This window comes from Struthio camelus, chromosome 4, assembly GCF_040807025.1.
Source record: "Struthio camelus isolate bStrCam1 chromosome 4, bStrCam1.hap1, whole genome shotgun sequence".
Classification (NCBI taxonomy): domain Eukaryota; kingdom Metazoa; phylum Chordata; class Aves; order Struthioniformes; family Struthionidae; genus Struthio; species Struthio camelus.
In genome coordinates, this window is record NC_090945.1 from 46,662,441 (window position 1) to 46,689,043 (window position 26,603).

General features: G+C 37.4%; 1 long non-coding RNA gene across 1 annotated transcript in view; it reads left to right on the forward strand.

The window, feature by feature from the left end:
* Positions 1–17,462: 17,462 nt before the first annotated feature.
* The window catches only part of LOC138067198 (uncharacterized), a 121,947-nt gene continuing 112,806 nt past the window's right edge, over positions 17,463–26,603 (forward strand). Inside the window, exon 1 of the long non-coding RNA XR_011141024.1 lies at positions 17,463–17,710. This is a non-coding gene — a long non-coding RNA (uncharacterized lncRNA). The remainder of the gene's footprint in view (positions 17,711–26,603) is intronic.

Genomic DNA, 26,603 nt, shown 5'->3' on the forward strand with positions numbered 1-26,603 from the left:
TGTGCAGTCTCCAGGGCAGGAATACTTTGTAGCTTGTCTTCTACAAGGCCAAGCATACTGTCAAACATAGCAAATAAATACTACAGTGGAAATATCATTATCTGAATCACAAGTCTATTTTTGCAAAAATATCGTGTTCCCTAGTGGATGAAACATTATTCCAGGCTAGATCATCTGTGAATTCATATATCAACATTTTACATATTATAGCATAGCCAAAAACTGTGTAGCTCATCTAGTGGACTCTCCATGTTTACTGTTAACAATAGCAAAGTTTTTTTTTGGAGTAAAGATTTTAGCATTTTCTTCACACGAACATAGCAGTGCATATAGCATTAGAATAGAAAAGCCTTATTTAGTGTCAAATATTTTCTTTCAATAAGGACTATGATATGCTTTAATGTTTTCATTTTGTGGGGATAATGTCTGTTCCATTGTATTCTGTTATATCTACTACCTGGAATTAATTACCATGCATATGTTTGTCTGATGTTTATGAGTATGGGTTATTTCTATAGTCACACTTCAAATCAGCCTAGTAGCTTGACTCTTCCCAGGTAAGTGAAAACTATAAAAAAAAAAAAAAAGGAGATTTCAGAGTCTCTTTTATTTATTTCTCTTCCTGGGCTAAAAGAAATTTCTGCCCAGGGACTGATGCAGAATCATGTGCTGTTCTAGGAGTCTATCCCTCTGCCAGAAGGCAGAATCTGCTATACCTACATCACTGGCAGAGGTCTGTCCAACTTATTCTGGGAAATCTCAAACAGTGGAGACTCCACAGTCCCCTCTGAGGTTCACAGGCTTTACCATTAGAGCGTCTTCCTTCACATCTAACCCAAATCTGTCTTTTATAATTAAATATTAGACATTATATTCTATATCCACATCCTATTGTGTTCGCCTTTCCTGATATGACAAATTTTGAAATTCTTTGTCAAGATCAAGGCTTCTGCAGCAAACAGTAAGGTGCTTAATGCTGGACCATTCAAGTCTTCTGGGGATCTCTTTCTCAGATTAAGGCCTGCAGATCAATAGTGTTTTCTCTCTCCTGCCTTGGTTTACTTCATCAGGCAGAACTGATCATGTGGGTATGAGGGCTCAATCTGCTTCAATCTCTCACTGGAATAACCACTGATTTTCCTTCTCTGCACTTAATTTCCAGACATCTTTTCTAATCACCTTATTACTTCAAATTAACCTAATATAAAATTGTTCTAAATTACATTACCTTTTTTCATCCTCCTCAGGCTACAGGTACCACCTAAACATTCCCCTAAAGTATCCTGTTATCAAGATGCCTGTTCCTCAGTTAATGACAATTCTCAGTACTTCCCTGTTAATCCCTTGTTACGTATTGTTTATTCAAGAAACAGTGAACAGGAAAGAAAAGAAACAGAGAAGGAGGAGAAGCACTTTGTGCTGTGACTCTGGAACCACAAACCGTCTTCAGTAGCGTCAGTGTAAAAACTAATAATAATTAAAAAATCCCAATATTACAATAATTGTAATTTTGCCATTACTTTCTTTTTTTCTGGCAGGCGGGAAAGCCCTGTGAGCAGTTTGTTTTCCTGACATGGGAAGAGTTCTTCAAATCTTCTGCTAGATCACCTGTGTCTTCTTGCACCCTGTCCACTGAAAAGAGAGTTGGAAGTCCAGCATCTCCATCTCAAAGATCATCCAATTTTTTTTCTGAAATTCTTCATTCTTTGCCTCAGCTAAGGTGTTTGACCCAAACACTAGGCTGTCACGAAAGGAAAGATCAGCGCAGTATTTTGGATCCTTTGGGCATATATGCTGATTCACTCTCTCTTTAAGGATTGATTTGCTCCTTCTGACAGAATTCCTAACCCAAGAATTCTGTTAAGTCCTTACCCATTCGCATCCATCACATACTTCTCTCCTTCCTCTTCCCAATCTTTTGTTATAGCAGAAGCTTTCTGTTTAATGGCTCCTTTTGAAGGCCACGGTTGTAATTGACTTTTACTTTGTTTAGTCATGGTCCACACAAGGAAATTAGCTGCCAGCTCTAAGTGGTAGCACCGAACACACTGTATATGCGGCGCTTTGACAAAAGCGACTGATCAGTGAGCAGAACAGGATTAAACTAGGCCCACCAAATCTCGCTGCCTCTCAGGTAGGTGCTGCCCCCTTTTACGGAACCTATCTCCCATTTCTTGTACACTGACAATTTACCTGAATTTGGTTTTTAAACATGCTTATTAATGGAATCATGATTATTTTTAACACTGTAAAGCACATACAAAATAAAGCCTTGCTGAACTTGCAATAGAAAATAGAGAGAAGAGACAAAATATACTGGAGGCTTCAGAAAAGTGACTTGCTTAGTTAATAGAACTAAGACAACATCATCTAAGACAACACTCTTAGCAGTAGATTGAAAGTTTCTGCGCCTTTTGAACCAATTTGGAGGGAAAAGTTATTCAAGTTCCCATTTCATAATTGTGTTTTGCTATGAATAAGCAATCAACAAAAAATCTAGTTTAAGGATCTAGTAAGACTTAGCAACCAGAAGGTCTCTTAGCAACAAAACCCCATAACTAATGTGAAGCAGCTGTGGTAATTTCAGCAAATGGCTCAAACTGTTGAAAAGCCATTAGGAAACTGATATATAGAGAATAAAAAGAACCACTCAACTTTAAAAAGATTTCCCAATATGGAGTGTTATGTTATTTTATAACCAAATCTTAGTCATCCAAAGTTTACATGCCACAAAATGCTATTTATGACCATGTGGCTGGACTTTCTACAAGTAGCTGGAATTCCATCACATACCTAAAATTCCCCCTGAAAAAAGAAATTGCCAGTGGCTAAGCAAACATTCTCCTGCAGTGAAGGTGCGATTGCTAAGTTTCAGTGAGGCTGATGCCACTTATGGTTTGATTTATTATATGCATTTGGTATGGGATCCTAAATAATTGAAATCAATTTATTTAATCCTGTAACTCTCAGTCTTCACTGGAAATAATGAAAGCCACTTGCTTTTTGTAAGCTTTGCATATGGTTAATTATCGGACATTACCTACTAGGCTCTCTAGTTTATTTGACTGTTTCTTTAATTGGAAATATCCAGTAGCCCGAAGAATGGGTAATTTAAAAATGGCATCTAGGGCAAAAAAATCAGAGGTGTCAGGAACAGCAAATTTTGTTCATTTTCTCTTTATGCTACTACTGATTACAAATGATTTTTACTACTCCTATTTATTATTATTCCACGTTCACAAAATAGCTTAAAAACTTTGGCAGGCAGAATTGGTCTCAGTTAATAAGCAAGTCAACTGGCTTCAAGGAAGCTTAAATGTTTTCTTGAATAAAAGCCACAATGAAAAAATAATGCATATTAATTAAACAACCTTCATTAGACAGAAACAACTATACAAGCCTCTGATAGCCAGGCTGCCACGTGTTCAGAAGTTCTAGATAAATGTAGTCTGAGCTATATAATTATCTGTGCATGCAATGTCCAAAATTGCTTTGAACAAGCTGGACACATCAGACTTACTGTTCTTGGATCTACACTTGCCCTCAGGTCTGACTGCACATTAAAAGACTAATATTCAGTCCCAATAACTTGTGCAGAGGAGTTCAACTGCCATTTGGTATGTAATGCAGAGACTGGCATTAGCTTTAACAGGCTATATACTGCAGGGATTCTCTTGCACTCTAAAGAGCATAATTAAATATCGTTGTATTTCAAAATGTGATCACAGCTAAACCTACTCAAAGGACTGTTGGCAACCTCTGTTTGTCAAGCCTTATCTGCCTCCTACCTAAGACACCTAAAGGAATGATTTTTGGAAAAGCTGCCTCATAGGAGATTAGGCAAGATATCTGCTCTGGCATTAAATGATGACAATTAGCAGGAAAGCAAAGATCTAGTCAGCTTGTTAGTTTTGAGAGAAAAAAAATGAAAAAAACAGCAACACAGTTTTAGGATGACCAGATAATAAGAAGTGAATAAACAGAGCTTTCAGCTCTGACAGCTACCAAGTTAGAAGCCCAAAGACAGGTATTACCTATTAAAAAAAATCCCAAAGTAAACAATTTCCATAAATAAGTGAGTTCTTGAAAGCTCAGTAAGTTGTTTTTAATATTCCCAATAAGCAATAGATTTAAAGAAAAGCTCCACTTCCTTAGTACCACGTTCATGTCTGCTTTTTTAGATTCTATTTTTTACTGACGCTGATGTTAAAGTGAGGATGCACTATTTGATGCAAAACAAGTGATACAACACAGCACAGAGAAGACGATATCAAGATTTCAAAATCTGGTATTTCAGGCTGCCTCTAATTGGACTGACTCATACCCTCTCTTTCATCTGTTAGATTAGCTAATAAGTTTATTTATGTAAAACAAATGAATCAGGATTACTGGACAAATAAAACTAAATCTAGGGAAAGTTATGGGATTGTACAGAAATCATGTGATATTATGTAGCTTTAACTCAAAGTTGGAAGGAAATTGGTAACACTAGTGAAGTTTCACTTTTTGGCTCTATATAAACTTAAAAACCAAGTGAAAGTCAAGTAAACAAACAAAAGAACAATTTTTCCGGGATGTCCATGCAACTCAAGCTATCAGAATTCACATATCTAAAATAAGAGATGTCTTCAAATCTATCTAGTTGTATTTTCCTTTCCTTGGGAATACATTAACTAGTTCTCCATTTTATACATTTTACATCACATACCCTTCACTAATACTGTGAATTATGATTTTTTTTAATGCCACAAAATATCTTTTTGACAACCTGATTATTGTAAAATATACAGTGAACAATTACAAGGCCCAACTGACTATTATAAAAGCTGGTTGCTCATATATAAAACACAATTTGGGATGAATTTTTCTGCAAATACAATGGCATAGTTCAATGAATGAAATGAAAAGAGGGTCACCTGTAATAAGAAGGCAGGAAAGAAACATAATTAATGCTCAGCTGCTCTTTAGTTTAAAAGTTAAGTTAATTTTCCAAAGTTACTATCAAGAAAGACTTGAAAATCATTATTAAATGATTGCTCTTTAGCGTGACTGCTAACATGTTATTCACAGTAAAAGCAAATGATTTATTTTTAGTAACTTGCTATATCTTAAAGTGATTCACATAGCGACAGAATTTTTTTTGATTTGTTAACAAAGGACAAAAGCTATTGATCAGTATCAAAGTCAGCAAAGATGTTTTTCCAGCTAAGCCAGGTAGACAATCTGTACTACTACTTCGAAATTTCCTGAAATATGTATCTTCTCTTATCACTGTCTGTTCTAATCTGTCTTTTTTGGCACCCAATTTCCATTTCTCTCATCTAGCTCCTGCTTTCTTTAAATGCATTCCATCTAATTCTTCTGTATACTTTCTTCATATCTTCTTTCATTCTACCATCCTTTGTTCTTTCCTTTCCATTAGTGTATGCACAGAATTCCCAGATGGGAAAAGTACATCATTTTGGATTTTGCTTGAGCTTTGCACTTGTGTCAATTTTATTTTTCACTGAGGTTGGTCATCCATCCTTTCTCTTACCAGTGTAAATAATTATTATGAAGCTACAAAAACTGCTGCATGTATTAAAGCCAAGTCAGCATCCAGTTTTTTTTTGAAAAGTTAGGCTCTTTGGAACCCATTCAGCAAAACACTTAGAGTCCTCAAGAAGACAATCTGCAAGTGCCTTGAAGCCCACTTCTGTGATATACAATACTAAATCATAGCAACCAGTGCTTAAACTGATATCCTTTCACAGACAGGAAACCATCACAGGATGAAACTGTCATACTTGGCTGCTAATTAGCTAACATTTGGAGTAGAGTAATTTGAGAGTAATAATAGAATAAGAGGTCTCTTTCAGTATTCCTGAGTGATGTATTGACTTGAAGTTGTGCCACTGGCCTCACCACATGCTTTGAAAATGTATTCAAAACAGTCTGTTGAGACCCAAGACTGTGTTTATATCATAGTAATGAAAGTATTAATAGTAGGAGTGCAATATTGCCAATCCAACAGGCAGAGTCCTTATTCATCAATGGATTCAAACTTCATGGGATTTTTATGTGTCAATCTCCTTAACATGTAACAGGCATCTTATTCTCCATGATACAGTCCTTATATACTAACTTAGTATTTCATATACTGAGGCTATCCTGCCTCAGGTGTCTATCTTAGGAGGCTAGCTCACCTTAAATTCAGTGGACAGATTTATGCTTTTCCTGAATGTAACTGAAGGCAAATAAATTAGGCTCTCTGCTTTGAATAACTCAGGAGAAACCTATGTCCCCTTGCAAATAAAAAGGGCCATTAGCCATTGTTACCTTGAACACCAATCTTTATTCTGTTTTTATATCTAACATAGTATGTAAAATATTCAAAAGATATAAATAATATTCACTTTTCATTACTGTATCTGTGCAGACCATACTACATGTCTGGTTTGCCTCTGTAATCGGGGGACTGGGGCTATTTTCCCTAATATCAGCAATGGAATACCTGCATGGGGGACAGACTGAACCTCATTAACAGCATCCTAATATTTAAACCAGTTCCTCAGTTTTCACCACTCAGAGAGAGACTTTCAAGATGTCTTTTCTTTAACAAAAACTACAAAATATATCATGACAAGGAGTACTTTAATGAATTTATCCAGTTGACTTTCAACTCTGTTTTAATATGCTACTGATATGTCTTAATTTGTGGACAGAGAAAATATGAGACCTATAAGTCAAATGGGAGAGAGGATAAGCACTCCAAACTGACAATTTGATTAATATGAATTAGTACAAACCTACTTTAGTACTTCATTAGTTCATGTCAGCAATGATAAAAAACAACATTAATGATGATACTGAAATGCTGAACTTTTCAAGTTCTAACTCAAGTTTTATTATGCACGTTGCAAAACAGCCTTGTTGACCCTCAGACATTGGGAGCAGTGTTAGACAAAGACGGAATGTAAAAGAAAAAAAGAAAAACTAGAAAGCATGAAGAATGTTTAATTGGGGTGGATTTCTATAATCTGAATTACATTTTCTGCAACCCTGATATTATTGTTCTTAGTTTTTAAATGAAAGTTTTCATCAGCTTTGATGAGACAGAGGTGCTGTAAACATATATTTGGATCTTTGAAAAAGACGGAACTCTCTCAATGACTGCTGTGGGAATTATCCTAAGGACTGAAAGAAAAAGTTTAACATGTGAGGATATTGGTCCCAAGTCCAGAGTTCTCATGAAGAGAAAATTCTTTTCACCAGAACCTGATCGAATAACATCCAGGGCAAAACATAAGGAGCAATCAATCAAATAATTACAGCTTAGATTATGAAGTGCTCTGTGTATCATGACTAATACTCTAAAATGGGTCTGTTGGCATAGTGGCAACAATTACGGAATTGCATGTAGGAGGTAAGAACCTTCTTTATTGCTTTCACATATTAAGATAAAAAAGGGTGCTGGTTTGAGAATCCAAGCCGATTTAAAAAGAAATTCAACTCTAGACTACTAGTCTAGGAGAAGGATAAGAGTATAGCAGATAATGGAAAACTCTGTGCAGATAATGGAAAACACTGTGCATAAGAGAAATGCACAAGTGAGGATCAGTACGACAGGAGTTGGACTTCCATGTTGACAAAATGTTAATATTTGCATTTTCATCATGACCGTGCTGGGTCTGAACATTGAAGAGTCATTCAAAAGCAGACATCAGTCAAAGGGACAACTCAGAAGGGAATGAGAAGAACAACAGCCGTATGCCATAAAAAATACACCAGGAAAAATGAAATCCTACCAGGTTTCCTGGGGGAACAGAGCCAATACCAAGCAAGTGTCATAATTTCCTAATTTCTATCTTCTAGAACACATTGGAGAACAGCTCATCAACCTCCACATGGTCTTACCACCAATACTAGGGTTCAGTAACAAGAACGACCGAATGTGGTCTTTCATTTCCTAAGGAGACATGATAATAGTAATTTGCCCTTATTTTCCAAGACCCTGTTCCCAAAGCTGGCTGTACAGGAAGTGATTCCTCATGTCTTCACAGGGTCCTGCTGAAGCCACTGGTTCTCTGCAGAGAGACAGGGATGTCATCAATACAGTCATATCAGATACATTGCAAGGCCTGCTACAATACTATAAAAAAGTCTAAAGCTTAAATGAATAGTGTGTATGCTTTAAATTTATTTAGTATGGAAGCTGAAATCAACACATTTGCAGGTTTATCTCCAAGCTCTTGTGCCATTGCTCTCCATCCTGTTAGCACGGCAAATGAAGAGAATGTGAGCAGCAAAATAATTGATGCATAAACCAAATCTATTCCTATTGGTATCAGAGATATAACCCCCTGATTTCAGTGATCGTTAATTCTGATCTGGATATAAGACTATAACATCCAGTCCTTGGAGAGAACAACAGCACAAAATCTGAAGAGCTAACTTTCCAGAGTTTATAGCAGACGTTTCTGCTTCTTATAGGTTTATTTTATGAGTGAGATATTTTCATTTTTTCACAAAATTCTTTCCTTTATGTGCTACTGCACTAACTATTTAAATAAATCCATCTTATATTTGGATTCACTTTAGAAAGTTTTTTTTTTTTTTTTTAAGCAGGGTGCTATTATATTACTTGGTATAACAAAAATAAAGCAAAGGTTTTTCTTCCGGGAACCAACTTCACTATGTGTAGAGATATATAAAGGGATAGCCTCAGGCTTTTATGATGTAGAAGTAAAAATTAATAGCTAAGTGGTATGTTTTACTTTGTCTAAAAAAGCTCATTTAATTTTATGGCATGGGGTTTGCATCTGTTTTCTTTTTTCCAATGATATTTTACAAAGGTTTGGGCCACAGCTTTCAAAGTCACTTATATAACACAAAAAAAGACTTTAAAAAACACGTAAAGAGCTATTGTGGAAAAAGAATAATGAATTTCCTCATGTTCTGTAGTAAGTATCCTGCATGTTATTGGGAGATCCTTCATCATAGAGGGTGGTCCATTGGTAATGTACAAAAAAGGATAGTGTACAAAAATTAAATTATTATTTGACCTCACATCATTATATGCCACATAACTAATTAAAGCACATTTTAACAATGTACCCTTAATGTGCTGTCTGTTACTTGCATGACTCACTCATCTTTCACAAAGAATAAGTGATTTGTATTAGACGAGAGTTGCTAAGGATGTTTTTGGGGCTAGCAATTGCTGTCATTGCTATGTTAAATTACAGGCCCAAGCCTGGGACAGAAAGAGACAGGCTTATCATGAGCCAGGAAAACAGCACCACAGGACTGATAGCTCTGACTTAGGGCCTTGTTTAAAAAGTTATGACTCAGTGCAAGCAGCCAAGGATCCTTAGCCTTCCTCAGTTCACTCCAAACCAGCCACTAAGAGCCCTAATGTTCAGGTTGCGTGCCTCACTCTGATTATTTTTGGGAAGTTGATCACAGCAACCCTTTTTTTTCCCCTAATAAGCATTCATCTTCATTTACTGGATGAAGGGAGCTTTCAGTGAAAGCTCTATACATGGGACAGGATAATGATGATTTCTGCCAAGCTCTGCAACTGTACGGGTGCATGGGTTGTGGGCTTCTCTTTTCTTTCTTTGAGCTATCAAGTAAAGAGCACATATCATAATAGCTTTTCTGGATGCAAGTACAAGCAAATTATGCGTATGGATAACAATTTGTGAGGCAACAGAATGGATGCAGCTCTGTAGTCTAAATCTGAAATTAGTGCTGCTAAAACTCTATCATACAAATATATAAAATATATAAGATAATATTATGCAGCAATACCAAAATTGTGGAAGCTGTGCAAAGAGATTAATTTCTTTTTTTTATTGGCACTGCTTTCCAAACCGCCTCATTCTTACTGCCAGACTTTAGCAGCATGCATTCCATTTGACAAGGCATGCAAGAACATCATTATATTTAACATATTGCAAAAGTGACCTTAGATAACTTGTATCTGCATAAGAATATCATTATTTAAAACTCTAGAAGTGCTAGTGTTCCTTGGAAAATGTGAAAATGAGTTTTCTTTTCCTTTTATGCCATCAAGTCTTGATTTTAATTCAGCAGTGTTGTGAGACACTAAATTTAAAAGCTTACTAGTCCAGGAGTGAATGTTGGCTATTCTGGGCCTCAAACCAGCAGAATTTTGGGAGAGAAAGATAATAGACAAAGAGGTACAAAATTCCATTTTTGATAGGGGAAAGAAAAAAGTATTCTTGAAGCCATTTAATCAATGCCATCAGTCCTAAAGGGATACAGACAGATAGCAAGTACAGCAGTCAATGATAAAAAATCGATAGTGTGTGTATATCCATAATTTAGCACGTCATATTTTTTAATGTTTGAGTATATATAGCTATTCTAAAGAAAAAGCAAATTGATTGCTAAGACAATTATAGTGTTATACACACAGAAGTCAGAGAATCCAACACTAAAATTGTAAATACCTCCTTGCCTCTGCCCCTTGAGAGTATGAGTTACCAAATGGCTCATACACTGTTAAATAATAGGGTATTATATGTCAGGGATGATGGTACTGCTTGAAGCACAAAATCTGAGGCATGAGGCACACTGAGATCTGCCAGTCTGATTTTGAAAACGTTAAATAACTTAAAGATACTAGTATGGACAAAGCTGATACTGAGGATCTGCTGAATTTATAATTAAAGTTGTTCAGAATTATATCAAGTCATTTACCAATAAAAATGCCCCTTCTTCAGTAGAAAATAAGCACTCTGAGAACTTTGTTAAAACATTAAATTAGAAAATATGCTGGCATACAGAAAATGTCAATAAAATAATTTCTCTCCTCCTTCCTCACCACCCACCTGCAAACACACACACTCACTCTAGAATTTAATGGATCAGGAAGGGTTAACAAATGAAAATAACTATTTTAACATATGGACAGTATTGGCAGTTTTGAAAAGAATTCATCTTGGTTTCTATAGAAATTCACAAGTTTTGTTTGCAGCTTTCAATTTTTCCAGATATAAGCTTTGAATACTTCTTTCTCTGCCTATTTTTTCTCCCCTTTTGTCCCTATTTTTCATTTTTTCCATGGAAAATAAGGTGAAGACAGGAAAGAAACAGAAGTTCCCAAAAAAGGGAAAATACCACAGCTAAAAATGATTTTTCCTTTCTGCACGCAATGCATCATTTGTGTATGTTCTTTTTACAAAACAGAAGGAGGAGCCAGAAAACTTTCACAGAACATCTGATTAGATAAAGAATGTCACTTTTCTCATTAAGAAAATAACTTATTGATATTTTTGACTAGCTATAATATTTATATTTCTGGTCCTCTGGTCAGTCCTGTCCTCCTTTTGCCTGTGGGCAATACCTCTATTTTGACCATTCTATACCTGTTTCTAGTATGGGCTTTCACGTTTTCACATATCTGAGGGGGTATCTATACTGGCACTGTAATTTGGGTCAGGAGCAAGCTTCAGAAGGAGCTCTCCAAATTGTCCTGCCTCGCTGGGCTCTGGCTGGCTCTGTGAGGCAGTCTCAGTCCACAGGGAAACCTGCAAAATGCACTCCAGCTGGTGTACCAGCTGCAAACAGGCAGTCAGACCAGCACACCAGCCTGGAGCCCATCTGAACTAAAAAATTCCCTAAAAGGCATATAGCACTTGCATCAAGCTCTCAGCTCCAACTCTTTTGCTCTACCAATCTGCTCCAAAGGTGCTGTGCTACTTCCTAAGTTACCCAAACCTAATATCTTAAAATGGAGTGGAAAACTACTTTTTGGCGAGCAACCACTAAATACACCTCTTCTCTCTCCATGCTCAGCACTAGAATCTGAATTTGTCTAATGAAGTGGAGAACAGGACTAGTGTGGTTTTTTTTTTTTTTTTTCAGTTTTCTAGTTTGCACAGAGTTCCCTCCTCCCAACTTCTTTTCCCTGAGATCAAAAAATTGTGAAACAGTCTGCAAGTGTGTAATTTGAAGACATCCTTTGTGAAACTCTTTACGTGGCAGGAAGCAGACAATGTTTGTCATTGGTTATCATATGAGCCCCTAATTGCAAAACCAGAGCAAGCTAACATGAAAAGGTCAGCCTGATGACAGGGCTAAAAGAAGGATGGGCCTACACCTTGTGCTGTTGTGTATCCAACTGCTGTTGGTATTTATTTCTTTAGCCACAGGAATTGATTCTGCTCTACTGCACTTCCTTTTCTACAAGTGCAGGTGGTGGCAGAGGTGATGTTAATAAGGAGTAGACATAAGTAAGGATTTCTAAAATAAATTTATAATACTTTTTGCTCACAGTTCTCTACATAAGTTTTGTCTCATTTAGTATATTTTCTGCTGCATCTTTCAGAAAGCTAAGAGATTGAAAGGCAAAGATATGTGAACTAGTTGGAAAAATGTACATGAATTAGTTGGAGGATTGGCTTCTGGCCACAAGGCAGAATTTCATACTCAGGCAAAAACAGAGGGGAGGAGAGAGAAGAAAGAAAATAGAACTAAAAGATATACTCATTAATTTTGCAAAGATTCCTTTTGGAGGAGATTATTATGAATAATAGAAAAAACATACAACAACAACACTTAAGGAACATTAAGAGTTATAAAAGTTATGTACGCTGCACTATAAAAGTTGATAGAAATTAAGCAAGTGGTTGAAGTCAAAGTTAAGTATAAAACAAGAGGGCATGAAATCATGATCACTTTTCAACAAGTTCTTAAACTGGATACTAAGGATGTTAGATGAATCTGAAGACATGACATTGGATGATCTAGAGTTAAACTCCTTAGCCTATACTGATAACACTGTACAACTAGCAGACGTTTGAATAAATGATGATACTCTTCATTACACTGGATGTTGGTCAATTCAGACTCATAAATGCCAAGATGACAAAGCAGCTGAATTTCAGGAAAGTAATAAACAGTTACAGTGTTGAAATGCAGCCATGGTGAGCCCATGAGCAAATGCTTATGTACATTTAGCAGCATGATCAATTGCCAATGACTTCTCATGAACTGTGAGCAGCTGCATTAAATAAGAGGCTGAAGGAAGCAGAGAAGAGAATTTTCTGAAAGATGGCAGGTGTAAAATGAAATGATTTGCAGGGGTAGGATGGGAATAGAATTTAAAAGCCAATGTACAGGACTGGTCACAACTGAAAAGAGAATGATGGTAACTAGACTGCTGAAAACAGAGAGGTCACAATACCAAGCAAAAGCATGCATCAGCACAGCCAAGGTCAGTTTGAAGCAGGAGTCAACCACTAGCTAGACTGGAATTTATATAAAGTAATTTGTCCAAGTTAGGCTTAATGGAAGAGTAATTCTGGGCAAGAGTTATTGACTGTACTGTACTCCAAAGGTCTGTCAGGGTGTTGTAAGACAAAAAGACACTATTAATTTAGTAAATAAGTTCATGTATATTTGAAATTCTGTAATAAGATAATATTGATTCTTGCTATTTTATGGGAGTAACAGGTGCAGGTCATTATAAATAAGCAGATTCCTTCTGGAATAAATAAGCCTGAACCTTCTGGAAGCAATTGTTTGACTATGCAGAGACTCATTTTACGTGAAGTTGACCAGCTGGACACTGCCTGATGGGCAGACTTTCTTCAGGGTTCACAATCACTATGGAAAAGCATACTGACCTAATGTGGTTATTTTATGCTGCTGCTTGCTAGCTTTCCCTCTTCTTCTGTTCATGAGTTTTCTTCATCCCTGGTTTCTCTCCCTGCTTTTTTGTGGGAGGTAGCTTTGTCCACAGCAGTCACTGCCTGGATGCTCTCCCAAATGTAAGAGAACCTCTCTTTTTAGCATGGACCTCAGAATACCTCTAAGCAGATTCTGTCATCAGACATCTAACGATCTTACTGCTGGATCCCAGATATGTTACTAGATTGTGTAGCAAAATGAAGATGTCTTTCACCTCAGCAGAGGAGAAGCAGGTGGATATATGCAAGTTTTATAGAACTCCCTGGGGATCTCTCTTTTTAACCTATTCTGATAGTGATGCAGGAAAGAAATGAGCTACATAGTGTATATAACAGATGTTTAATTGCATCTGGGGAAACATTCATTATGGGTACCATTCACACCATACTTTACCTGTTCCTCTGGTGTACACCTGCATGTTAGTAGTGCACGTGGTGGTAATGTGAGAAACTCTCACTACCAGCCTTTTAAATTTTACTATGCCCTCTTTTTTAAAATGTGCTAAATTAGATACAGAAACAAAGAAACACACCTAAATAAACAAAGGAACATGAGCAATGCCACACTACCAGAAAGAGCAGGTGGAAATGTAAGTTTAAGGGCCATTAAGCACTGTGAAATTTTTCAGTGTGTCACAATTACAGGAACACCTGGGTCAAATAAATTAGGACTAATCCATTGGGGGTATTCTTTACAGTTTACTTGGGTCCTGGAATGACTTGACCCTCACCTGTAATTCAGAACCAAAGAACAACAAATTACAAGGAAAAGCTTACCAGTTCAGGTGGCTATTGTCAAGGTTATAGGTAATGCATTGCTTTATAGTAGGGTACAAAATAAGGAAGGGAAAGGATGCATGTAAGGAAGTGTATCCATGGGTCTTCAAGAGGAAATCCCTGTGTGTTTGGCTGGCTTATGAAGCTTGAAAAAGGGCTTAGTTTAGTCAACTAAAAAGTTGACTTAATTTCAATTGTAATAAACACAGCACTGACATAAAAATAAATAAATGTTTGGGTATGAGGACTGATCTCTGAAAATTATTTAAACACTAGATCAAATTTCCTGATTTCTGGAAGACAGATAATACATTTTATTCAAGCAATACATATGTAGTTTTAAGGTAAAGCACACAGGGACACCTCTTTCCCTTTCCTGCTTGGAAGGGAAAAGGAACATGAATTATCCTGGAAAGCAATGAAGGTTGAGGACTTTCTATTAATATACCTCATATGATAGTCCCACTAGCGGTAACATTGTAACGTCTGATTTCCCTGCCAAGCAGTAATCTATGGTCCTATTTTGGGTTCCTTTACCTTTTTTCTATCCACCATGGCAGTACAGCAGACTTCCCTTGGGCCCAAAGGAAAGACAGCCAGAGAAAGGTCAGAAACAGTTTTCTGCTCCTCACAAAGCTGCTAAAAAGATGCTGTATTTTCTTCCCTCAGAAAAGCAATAATCAGTTATAAGAACAGACAACCACCCCTGTACATTTTTCATGGTACAAGACTTTGTCAAAAAGTTTACACTGTTGCTGGGACAATTGTTCAAGGACACAAAGTTGGATTTAATTAAAGTATTAATAACTATTAAAAAGTCAAAAATCAGTTTCATGGTGGCTATATGCATATTAATTATACTCTGATATCTTACTACGGTAGGCAATAACAGCTTCAGCAACTGTAAAATGAACATAATATCCACCACCTTAGCACAAAACACACAGATTCATCTTACCGAAAATAAAAAAAAAAAAAAAATCAAACTGAACAACTTCGAAATCTTCCATTTACAGAGATGCGCTACTATTCTCCCACTTTCAGAAAGCAAAAGCATATTGACAGCTAGGCATGAAAGGGTGCTTTCTTAGCTGAATGGCATGCAACAGCCTTGACTAGCAACTACATTATGCCCAGAAACATACTGAAACTAATTTATAAAGTTCTAGTATATCTAAGGAAATTCAAAGAACATAAATTCAACTTTTTTAATCACTATGCCAGCATTTAAAACAAGGAACTATTTAAAAAAGGGTTCCTCCCTTTTACAAGGAGTCTCCTCCCTGTTAGATTTAGGCATGAATATCTCTGCTTCTGAGAACAGATTATCTAAAATTTATTAGACTAATCTACATGGAAAGGGTTCTAATACAAATAAGTTGAGTTGTACTACTTACAGAACATTGATGAATGGCAGTTTAAATGAAAGAAAGAAGACCGTACCAAGCGAAACAGTATTAACACATTTTTAGTTTAAGCCAAAAAAGAACAGTTCTAGCAGGATGTGATTATTATCTTTTTACAAAGATCAGAATGTGAGTTTCAGACTTCAGAGCACTAAAAAACAGGGAAGGTTGTGGGGTGACCTATCCCCATGAACAGAAGCAGAATACAAAGTCAAATAATCCTTATTTCAAAACACAGGCCTTTGAAGACCTATGTTTATGAGAGGATGAACAAACATGAGCTTAGGGATCACAAGCTGAATCCATGAAGGAACTAAATGGTACATCAGGAATCTAAACAGTGCATTTAGGTAATGTGAAGTCTTTCAGAAGCTCATACAATTGGAGGAAGAAATCCACTAGTTTTCACTGGAAATACACAAAAACATCAAAGACTTGATCCTAAAATCTGCCTGTGTCTTATCTCCATAGCACTCTTAAATGTGTTGTTGCCAGGCTTATCTTGCCAGTAGAAGCCAACCCTTTTTTATTCCTAGAGAATATCTGTCTAGATCATAACTTACATGCTTTTAGATTAATCTAAATTTCCATGAGGTTTTATAGCTACCAAAATTTAGACAATGAATACATTTAGATATGTTCAAACAGTATATGTAATAAATCCAAACTAGAATACAAACACTTCTAGAATGTGGAAGTCTACATGCTTGCTCTACAAATTTTACTTCAAGGTTAAATGAAAGCACTTTCAAGAGACAAAATTTAGGTGTAGCCTATATATAGAAAGTTTTGCAACATTAGAAATCAAAATATAGTTAGAAAAATGAATTATGCATAAAAGGTCAGTTTTACATACAGCACGATTGTAATGCCTTTGAATCTGCTATAACTTTAGGAGTTGCATAGAAATATTTTATTATAAATTAATCAGAACTTACATTTTAATTTTTGATGCATAAATCAATTCATGTGTACTTCTACTTGTTACTAATAAAACAGCTAGGTTGGTAGAACCTAACATAAAGTCAGCTAGGAAATCTTATAGAAAATGGGCACATTTAATCTGAAGGAGTTTCCTAGTAAAAAGCTGGCTCCAAATATTTGGCATAGCGTTCCAGGAATAAAAGCCACAAAGATAAATGAATTTGCATAAAATTTAGTAGAGATAACATACATACTGCTCGTCTTTTGCATAGTTTCCCTGCTACTGTTGCTGTTCATAGCTTTCCTTTTAGGGACTGAATCTAAAAAGAAAAGTAAATTTCAACTCACATTTTTCAACAACAGTGACATTTTCTACAAGTTCTGATGCTAGTAAACATGCAATCAACATGCTCTAATTAGAAATATATCTTTTGTTTTAGCTATGAATAGAGATGCCAGCCTATCTATGAGAGCTCTGCTACATGTCAGTTGTTTTCATCATTTTGAATAGAAACACAGATTTCTTGGAAGGCATTAAAAGCTTCAGGCACCTAAAGCTGGAACTGTAGAGCAAAATATATTCATGTTTTGTTAACGAACAGCTTTTGGCAATAGCGCATCCTTTGATCTCAGTGTTCCCAGCTGGGAGGTTACTCACACTGACTGCAGAGTAATCAGACAGCAGTAAGAAGATTAAGGCAAGAACAGAGTAAAAACTGCAGAGTTTTAGATCTAGTGGATCTGACTTGAAAAGTATCTTGCAAGTACAGAGAAGACCAAGTTCTCAGCAGCTGTTGGTTCACCTTGAAGTGGCTCTATTGTCTTTGAGCAACTCATACAGATTTATATCAACTGACAGAACCATCCATCGTTTTCATTTCTGCAAATTGTGTATATGTGGTAAGTTCTTGTTTTTCTTTATGCTCACTGGATCTGTAATTTTAGTGGGGGAGAGAGGGAATTTTAAACTCTGGTGAGAGCCAAATTAAATTGAGTTTTTGAGCAGAATCTTAAGTCTCTCTGTGCTGGCCAGACCAGATGAGACACTGAATGAAGCAGACCTCTGTTGGATTGCTTGGCTACAACAAGTATCAAGAAGAAAAAAAGCAAGCAAATGAAGATCTGTGTGAAACATTGGTGCAAGTCCCACCCAGCTGAAAATCTCAAGAAATACAGACAAATTCTAGTTCTAATATTTCAGTCTAAACCACCTAATGTTTTTAATAACTTTCAGTTACTTCAGCAACGAGGATTAACTATGAAATTGTAGGGTGAAAATTTCAGGAACTACATAGAACCAAAATGTAAACATTTTGGATGGTTATGGAAAAATATGAAAATACAAAATATGGGAACTTAAGTTAAGGCTGAAGGGCCAATTTTGCTGCAGAGAGAAAAACAGACTGGAGAGAACATGTGTGATAGGGTGCTGTCAAGTGGGAGGGACAGGGAGAGGAAACAAACTAAGCAGAGATTTCTGAAATGAGAGAGAATAGAGAGTGCTAGAGTAGGAGAACTTTGAAGCCAAGATAGAAAAATATGTTAACATAGGAAATTCACATAGAAACTGAAGAAAAACTGAGAGCAGGAACAAAGTTATGCTAGTTTAAAATGGATAGCAACAGTGAGGAAATTGTTACGTCTTTCACACAGACGCCAAAAAACAGACCAAATCAGTAGGCAAGAACTGGACAGTGGCATAGGAATTGGCATAGATTTTTGGCTGGTTGGAAAAAAAAGATGCCTTGCCTTGTTATTTGAGAAATTGTTACTATTCTCTATGACAGCACATAATTTCTCCCATCCTTCCCCCCCCCCCCTTTTTTTTTTTTTTTGCACTATACTAGCAGGTAGTGCCTAAGGGTAGACCACAGTTTAGCTGATACGGGCTTAAGGCATTTGTAATGAAACGTAGATTTACACATGTAGTTCCTAGTTGACAATATCCTCAGATCAGTAGATCAAAATAATTAGGTGGCTGCTCATAAGTGCTGTGAAGCCCACTGCAAAGTCTACCAAGTTATAACTGAAAAATTATAAATACACCAGTGGAATATGATTGTTAATACATTGTTTAAAGCATAATGAAAATGCTGATACCCCTAGAAACTGTTGTTAAGAACTACTGGAGACTGAAGATATTTAGAGTGTCTAGAAAAAGTAAAATGCAGGTAATATCAGCTCCACATGCACCTGTACACTTATTAATTTGGCTGTTGAGTTTATTATTTGCAAAGACTACAGTTTTAGTTCAAATGAGAGTTAAGTGCAGTTCTTGTAGCTAAGTGTTTAGCTGTGAGGTTGTAGAGGAACAAATCATACTAACTTGAAAGGGTTAGAATAAGCAGCATGAAGAAAACTAAAGGAACAAGTTAGGTCATAAGGAAGATTTTTTTCCCCACTCCTTTGCCATTCCACCATGGATTTCCATAAATTGTGTTTCCTAAAGTGTGGAGTAGGTGTTCCTTGGAACTTGTCCCTTGGAGCCTGGCGCAGACGCTGAGAAAAGAGCATGGCATGCCTCCCTTTGCATAGACCCTTGCTACTTCTGAACAAAGAGCTGCAAATAATTTATCTGACCTCCACATAGCTGTGACAAGAAAGCATGGACTTAAAAATGCAGCATGGAACATTCACTCTCAGTCAGTAGGTAGTGAATTTAGGGTAGTTAATCACTAGAAAAGATTGTGGACACCCTGGATGAACAAACACTTTCTGGAATAGCACAGGTAGAGCTGATCACATCTTGGGGCAAGGGATAGACTGGATGTCCTTCTAAGACCCCTTCCAGGTCTATTTTTCTGTGGCTCCATCTGCTCTGATTTGTCCCTAGCACAGGCAATATCTATTGTGTGCTGGCTCTAAATTAATACTATCCAGTTCTCCATCGCTCAAGAGGCTGGTCTGACCATATTCCACCAATGAAACAAGACCAGAAACTAGTTTTGATTTCATCTGTATACTTGAATCCCATTAACAGCAGCAACTTCCATCAGAATATCATTTGTGTGCTGAAACAATGGGCACACTTAGAACTGGGCTTCCAAGTATTTCTTTTATATTAATGCATTTTTATACACTCTTTTCCCCCCAAACAGAGATGATAATAATAAAAAAACCAATAGATCCAAATAATAATGTTTGTTCAGAAAGGCAGGCAGTAAACCTCTAACAAACAATGTCACTGTAACCCTTAAATAGCAATTTTACTGCCTAAGGCATCTGATAAAGGATTCTAGTGTTCTTGCAATATTGTGTCAGGCGAATGCATCAATCAAATTCCATAATGGACTAAATTGGGAAATAGAGTACTGGGAATAAACAGTTCTAAAAAAAGGTGAAACTTTGTGACAAGCAGCCTTAACAGACCAATCTTGATTCTAAACATAGAAGCAATTTTAAAGCTTCTCTTCAGGCAAAAGACAATTATTGCCTAAACAAATAAACTAGTGTCTCTGCACCTCAGGCATTCACTAAAGTTAGTTTGGAACACAGCTCTGAGATCAGACTAGCAGTTTCAAGGACATTGTATCTTGACCTATTAACTTTCATTGAACTGTGTATGGATATCCTTTTAGATAATCCATAAACTAAGATGGAATAGAATGAGAAAACTGGAATGTGTTATGATTTTAGCACCAATTCTGCTGCCAACAAAAATAACTAGGTCTTAACTAAGATTGAATATATGTCAGGCTCTGAATTTGAATCAACAGGAACATTGCACACTTAAAGTTCTTAAGTTCAATAAAAGACCTGAACTTCAGCTTCTATTTGAAGTGTTTATTTAAAACTGTATGGCAGGCTGGCAGTGAATTTGACTGTTTGAAGGTGGGGGGAAAAAAAAAGGGTGGGGGGCTTATCTGGCCACTCATATCCTATTAGGCTGAGTGACTTTGTGCCTTGTAGGTGAGCAGGGACTCCAGAGCCAACATATATATGCTTATATTTATACTTGCAGCATGTTCTCAATAGCACAAATCTCAAAATAGGAAAAAAAATTGAATTTCTCAAAGGTTTTTCCTCCACAGACTGATTATTCAGACCATGAGAACAATTTTAAGTGTCACAAGGGTTTAGGTATCTCTGAAATAGTTTAGCCTCAGTTACTATAGCTCGTGGTTGAATTTTACTCACGTCTTCTCCTAAGATTAGCTGAAGAGATGGTATAAGGATTAATCAAGGTACAAAATTCAACTAAACTTTTTGTGTGAATATAATCAGACAGATCCTCATGGCTTTATGATGTTAATGAAGTCTCAAAGCTAGAGAGTGATCATATCTGATCACATCATATCACCATCCTGCGATATCACCATTCTTTGCATCTAATGTAGTATTATTTCAAATGCAAAGCTACATCAGTATGTACTAAAAAGTCTTGTGGTGCAGGTACTGCATTTGTGGTGCAGTATCACATCACTCCAGGGGTGTAATTCAGTGCTTTTCTATCTGAGAACCATCTAGCTGATAAGAAGTTGTTCAGTTCTGATGATGTTCTTTATCAGAAAAATTTTATACATCTCCCCAACTCAGTGTAGCACCCTGATAAGTCTTTTACATCTGTCTGGAGAGATTCTGCCAAATCTGAGGATAATACAATTTCCCATACATAATGCATTAAGTCTTATGTGCTCAAATGTTCAGTGCCAATTGAAAAACAGGATCATGTTTTCTCCCTGCACTCCTTGAATAGGTAGTCGCTTCTAAGCGTGGAATTTTGTTAGGCTTCAGACTTCGATTTCTTGACTGCTAGTCTAAGCATGATGACCTCTTCAGTTTTTCTTCTTTATATTTATTCTGGCATCAGTACCATGAACTCTTCATTTAGTTTTCTTAGTTATTTTTAGTATTTTGCCTCCTGTTGAATAAAGATGCTTCTCTTTGCTCACCTTACTGTCATTGTGTCATTGCACTTTTGTGTAAGTCAAGGAAGGCAAGTTTCCCTTTTTTGTTCACTTTTTGTTTGCTTCTGGTCATTTTCTTTTTACTTCCTAGTTTCAGTTTATTTCTTACTAGTATTCCTCAGGCCTGTGTCCCTATGACTTAATTTATCAGATATTATTTTACAGGAAAAGTAACAACCAACATCTGATCATACTTTCTGATCATACAGATAACAACATGACTATGAGTTAATATCATTTATAGGATTAAGCACCCTTTCTGTGCACATCCCTGTTGGAATCTGTTGAGTACATCTGTTCCTTTTAAAACAAAAAGGAAATTTGAATGCAGTGGTTTCTATTTTTTCCAATCAAAGAAATATCCACACATTAAAACTGCAAAGGCTCACACTGTACTCAAATTAACAAATAATACAAAACTCTTAAGACTGTTTTGATCTAGCATGGCTGCTCTTCCAAGGTCCATCTAATGAAGTAGCCTGTATCCAACAGTGGCCAACACCAGAAGCCAGGAAAAAAGTATGAAAATAAGTGAATCTAGACAACACTTCCCCCAAGTGCTTTGTTAGTCATTTGTCACTCACCAAGCAGTTCAGTTTAAGATTTTAAATTCATAATAGCAATAATAATTAGCAATAGCAATAATAGTGTATCTCTAAAAATGGAAAAACCAAGTTTTCACATATAAATTGTCCAGCATTCCATCCACGCAATTTTTTCCACATTACTATGAAAAGTATATTTTAGTACACTTCTGATGCAATCTCCTACATTTAATTTTGCTATAAACACAACCCTCCCTTCCCCAGCAACTCAAGGTAGTTTATCTGTAGACTACAATACCACTCACTTTAATAAACTATACATGTGCCATTTTCTAAACATCATCACTTATGGATGAGGAAAGTTCTTATTATACAAAGATTTATTAGACTAGAAAGTGTTTTTGAACAGGACCTCATGGAAAAGAATGTTTCACATGATGTTTTGACACTTCTGTTTGCAGGGCCTGAAGTTACAGGGGCATATAGCAACTGGAAGAGGGGGAAAAATAGGTTACCACATGTGTAAAGCCATGAACATTTGATGTCTTTTTGAGGACAAGTTAGGTTAGGCATAACGTTATTCCTAGTACACTGTTCATCCTTGGAATTACTTTGTTGCCATACAGAGAGATGTCAAGGAACTACATGACTAGGCAGGCAGGTTGTATTCCTCTTCAGTATATGGCTTGTCTTTCCACCTACATGGACAGTGCCTAATACTGCACTACTATCCTGTGAAGTGTTACCACAGCATGATAAATTGTCTCCCATTACTTGGAAAGGGTGCAGCTAAGGAACATGTTACAAGTTTAACAGTTTTTAGTTTTGGCACAAATTGTAAGTGTGCCGATTCTTCTGATCGGTCATTTCATTGATCTGGCATGAAGGCAGCTAACATTTCCACCTAATACATGATCACTTAAGTCTTTTGTGTAGCTATGCAGACAAAGCAGTCTGGGAAAATTGCATGGCAACAGCATCTTCAGTGCCAGACTGACAAAGCATTTAGCATTTGTCAGTTACTGGAGAAAAACTGGATAGTAGTATATAAATCAAGCAGAGTATTTCAGTCTGAAAGTACTCAATGGGATTATGTTACCTTACTTTTTTCTAAAACACCATTGAGGGGACCTTGACAAAAATCAAACAGAAAAACAGGAGCATTATCTCAATCATTATAATGTGTCTTTATACTTTATTACAGAAGTATCTGGACAAAGCAAAGTGCATATTTTGTTACAGTTGAATCTTACTTTGTTCCTCTTACACTCTTCCCTTCTTGGGAATCTTGCAGTGGCCACTAAATGAATTCACAGATTACATACCTTCACTCAATGTATTTCTCTGGCTTCTTCACCTCTCATTTTTCCTTAATTGATTAAATCTCTCTGTTCTCATCTGAGAAACATTTCCCAGCAACTGACAAGCCCTGAAAATTATCAGGTTGGCTCATTTTGTTCTTATTTATTTTTTAAACATTCAATTTTCTTAAACTTGTTTTCTGATGATCAGGCACTTACCCTTCAGCAGGAGGGAGCATCTGTCCATCACAAGTGACCAACAGCAGGTTTTATTTGCTGGCTTGAGCAAAGGACCCCCATTTCACACAGGCCGTCCCAACAGTGCACTGCTCTGCCAGCACTAGAAACTTGGTATGCATACCCACCTCAGACACTCTGCAAAAAAATTAGGAGTTTTCTTTACCTACAAAACTTTTTTTCACCACCCGGCAGCAAACACAGCAGCAGGGGCTCCCCATGGCAGCAGGGCCAGGCCAGCCTCACCACACAGCCTGTCCCATGGCCCCATGAGGAGGGGCAGCCTCAGCTCCAGGCATCAGGTCCCACCGGGTGATGCCCTCAGGCCCTGACCATCATGCTGCTCCTTATCACTGCCAGAGAGCTGTTTTTCACTTGCCTCCCCCCTCCTAAGCCCCCTTCTAATCAAATTCCACTTCTCTCCCACTGCCTCCGCCCCTGCTCTTCTCTGCTGCCCTCCTCCTGTTTGTCACCTTCGTGGTTACACCCCATGCCTTGCTCCCCTCCTTTCCCATTTTTGTCCAGTCATGATGCCCCTTTCTTCCATTTTCTGCTCTCCAGCCCTCAGTCCCTCTAGGCAAGGCCACAGGAAACAGAATCACAGAATGGCTGAGGTTGGAAGGGACCTCTGGAGATCATCTCGTCCAACCGCCCTGCTCAAGCAGGGTCCTCTAGAGCACATTTCCCAGGATCACATCCAGGCATGTTTTGAATATCTCCAGGGAAGGAGACTCCACAACAGGGCAACCTGTGCCAGTGCTCAGTCACCCTCATAGGAAAGAGGTTTTTCCTCAGGTTCAGATGGAACTTCCTGTGGTTCAGTTTGTGCCCGTTGCCTCTTGTCCTGTCACTGGGCACCACGGAGAAGAGACTGGCCCCATCCTCTCAACACCCTCCCTCCAGGTACTTGCACACATTGATGAGATCACCTCTCAGTCTTCTCTTCTCCAGGCTGAAGAGGCCCAGCTCTCTCAGCCTTTCCTCATAGGAGAGATGCTTCAGTCCCCTAATCATCTTTGTAGCCCTCCACTGGGCTCTCTCCAGTAGCACCATGTCTCTCTTGTATTGGGGAAGCCCAGAATTGGGCACAGTACTCCAGGTGAGGCCTCCCCAGGGCTAAAACCCCCCACTAGAGCTGGGAAGTCAAAGCAGGAGCTGCACACTCACTTGCTCTAGATGATCTGCAGCCTTTTTTTGATCCCAACAGTTTCCCATTGATAATACAGATACAGAATAATACAGAATACAGATACAAGGAACAGCTTTAATCCTGTTGTCAGAATGCTTTTTTTTTTTTTTTTAAGTATAATTCACTGCTCTCTTACAGATTGCTCAGTGCATCACCACTCCTCTGTCAGCCTGTGCAGAGAGGCTGGGCCCTCTCAGGCAGGTTGTATTAGCCAGCAGTAGGCCCTAGCAGCAGCAGAGCTGCAAGTCAAGGTAACCAATGTTAAGGACCATGCAAACTCTGTACATTTTGGGAGAATTTACTTCAGACTTGTTCTAATATAAGACAGGAGGAGTTGTGAGAAGAGAATACAATATAGGAGGTGAGAAGAGCCCCACACTCTTCCAAGGAAGCACAGATACTTTCTATCATCCCCTGTAACAGCTAGTGCCACATTTAACCACCCCTTTCCCCACATCTTTGCAGGAAGGGGAAAGAAAGCTCAAGACACAAAGCTAGGCTTAAACAACCAGAAAAAGAAAGCAGTCTACTCCTGAATCCCCACACTTACCTGGGCATTAGATAGTCTAGTCCTCCCCCTGAACCTCTGCTCAGGACAGGAGCAGAAAACACTTCCTTTCCAGCCTTAAGAAACAGAAGATTGGGGGCGGAGGTGATAATTGAGGGGAGGTGGGGAGGTGGGGGAGAGCTCCGTGGGGCTGAACAAGTTGTGCTTCACCTTGCCTGATTCCAGCTTTCACTACATGTGCTCATTTTCTAGACACCTGACTTGAGTGTCTGAGGACCACTTTGCTGAAGCAGTAAGTGCTCACAGCTGCTGCTGAAGCTGATGGCAGCTCCTCTTTGAAGGTGCAAGCTGCAATAAGCATTGTTTTCCTTGTGTTTGTGTTGAGAAACAGTGGAAAGTTCAGCTCGGTTTCTCTTGTCTGTATGTTTTCCTTAAAATCAAATATCAGAAAGCCAAAATTTTAGTTTAGATAATTGTTTAAAACTTATTTATTAATTTCTGGCCTAACACATCTTTATGGGCTAAATTCTCTAGCTAGGCTATGTGTTCTTCAACACTGCAATTGGGGTCTGTATAATTGAGCAACCTCTTAGTACTGAGGTTAGCTCAGAAAGCCTGGCATACAAAGGAGAATGGGAATATTAAGACTACGAACTACAGCTGCCTGAGGTGGTATGGTAGTATTTCATTACTGAAGCATTTTAATTGCGAGCCAAAATATTTCAGATTTTGTTTACTTTTGAAGTTGAAGTTTTCCACTGTTTAATTTCCCTACATAGCTTTAAGGCTATGCAGTCTGAAAATGGTTTTATATATCTCACACTGGACATCTCCCCCTGTTATAGTACTTGCTCTTAACAATAGATACAATAATAGAACTTCACTTTTAAGAAGAGTTGTGAAATTAAATTAATATTAAAGCATGTAGGTACTAGAGTACAAATGCATATCTCTGAAAAACTATTGCAAAAATAGGGGAGTGCTAGAATAACATTCTTGGAAGATCATAATTCTAGAATTAAATGAGGTTTCGGTTAAATTTATATAGGTATTTAATTTACTAAAATTTTGAATTCATATTTCAGATTCAAATAAATTATGATTTA